The following is a 2,051-nucleotide window of genomic DNA, read 5'->3' on the forward strand; positions in this document are numbered from 1 at the left end:
TCCAGCCTGGGTGACAGAGTGAGACTCTATCTCAGTCAACTGATTAATAAAAAATAAATAAATGAAATGTCTTATGCTGTATTTTCCTCATGGAGATTTATACTGCATATTAGTCCATTATAGACTCCGAGAATTCCTGCAATAAACAATCTGAATAACTCTATTTATCCCACAGTTTCTCAACACTGCATATACACAAACTATTAATATCTTACAGAGATAGTCTTCTTCCTCAAAACACCATTTGAATAGATTTCTGTCCGAGATGGACTGAGTGTTTGTGCCCCACTCCCAAAAGTCATATGTTGAAGCCCTAACCTCCGGTGTGATGGTATAGAAAACAGGGCCTTTGAGAGGTAATCAAGTCATCAAGTTAGAGCCACCATGATGGAACATAGCTGTCTCCCCTCTCACTCTTCTCATACACAAAGAAGTCATGTGAGCACACAACAAGATGGCAACACTATAAGGCAAGACTAGAGATCTCAGAATAAAGTTTACTTCGCTGGCACATTTATCTTGGACTTCCCAGCCTCCAGACTATGAAAAATAAATTTCTGTAGTTTAAGCCACCCTGCTGCTAAATTTTGTTATAGCAGCCTGCACCGATTAAAACAATGGAGTAACCAGAATCAAATTTACCCATTTACCCTTCATCTGAAACAACTCAAAATATAGACTATACAAAATAATAGTTCTCAAGATATGGGACATCAAGCACTAAGGACAGTGACCCTTACAGTTTCCCTACTTGCTGCCTGTGGAAAGTTTCCATGATGCAACATAAAAAGGAGGAACCCAGGAAGAACCTGGTTTTCTTGCTGAGTTGAAGAAATGGGATTGGGAGTTCCAGGAGGCCAAGACAAGAGTTCACAAGACAGAGTGCCAGAGAGGAGAGAGATGCACAGAGAGGGAACTCTAAGGATCTGCAAAAGATCCCCTCAACTTTTCACTGGGAGCTTTCCTCAGAACATGCACATGAGGAACCTATCCAAGGCTGAAATAGAATTACTCAGAAGGATTAGGGGGAGTAATCTCTTGAGCTCACACAGGCCAGGAAGAGTGGCTGTTCCTACCAGCATTCATGGGTAGAATACTCAAAAAGGTTTTGCCTCAGGAAGGAATATTAATTCTAAACTAGATGCTCTTCTGTTCCTACCTAGCAAAGCTTAAAAGCAAGGCTCAGGAGGATTAAATGACTGCCAAGTAACTTAACCCCATCTCAGCACAGCTCAAGGCTATAAGAATACAAATATATCCAGCACTCAAACAAAGTAAAATGTATAATACTTGGCGTTTGATAAAAAATTACCAGACATGCAAAGAAGTAGGAAAATTAGACTCATGATGGGAACAAAATTAATAAATCAAAAGGGACTGTAAATGACACAGATGATAAAATGTATAAACAAGAACATTACTTTTTATAACATTGTCCTATTTGTTAAAGACAGAGGAAAAATTGGCCTTGTTAAGTAGAGACATGGAAGATATTAAAAAGCTTCTAGATTTAAAAAATAGTGTCCAAGATGAAAAGGAACTGCTTATTTTAACAGCCAATTAGATATTTTGGAAGAAAAGATTAGTGAATCGTGAAATACTGCAATATAAACTATCCAAAATGAAACACAGAGAGTTAAAAACTAAAAATAAAATAATAAAAAGATAGTCAATTAGCTGTATGTTGCCTTCAAGCAACCATAATATACTTGTAATTGAAATCTCCAAAGAAAACAGAGGAGGATATCTCAAAAAGTAATGGCAAAAATGTTCTAAATTTGATGAAAATTAAAACCCTCATGTCCAAGAAGATCAAAAAGCCCCAAGCAGAAGAAACATGAAGAAAGTTACAAGAAGATACATGATAATAAATTTGGCTAAAACTAGTTATGAAGAGAAAATCTTAAAAGCAGCCCAAGAAGTCCTGTCCCGTAGAGAGGAACAAGGTTAAGGATGACAACATATTACAAGCTAGAAGATAGTAGACCAGTGTCTTTAAAGCACTGGAAGAAAAATGTTGTCAATCTAGAATTCTTTATCCAGTGAAAACA

The sequence above is a fragment of the Theropithecus gelada genome, chromosome 5 (assembly GCF_003255815.1).
Source record: "Theropithecus gelada isolate Dixy chromosome 5, Tgel_1.0, whole genome shotgun sequence".
Classification (NCBI taxonomy): domain Eukaryota; kingdom Metazoa; phylum Chordata; class Mammalia; order Primates; family Cercopithecidae; genus Theropithecus; species Theropithecus gelada.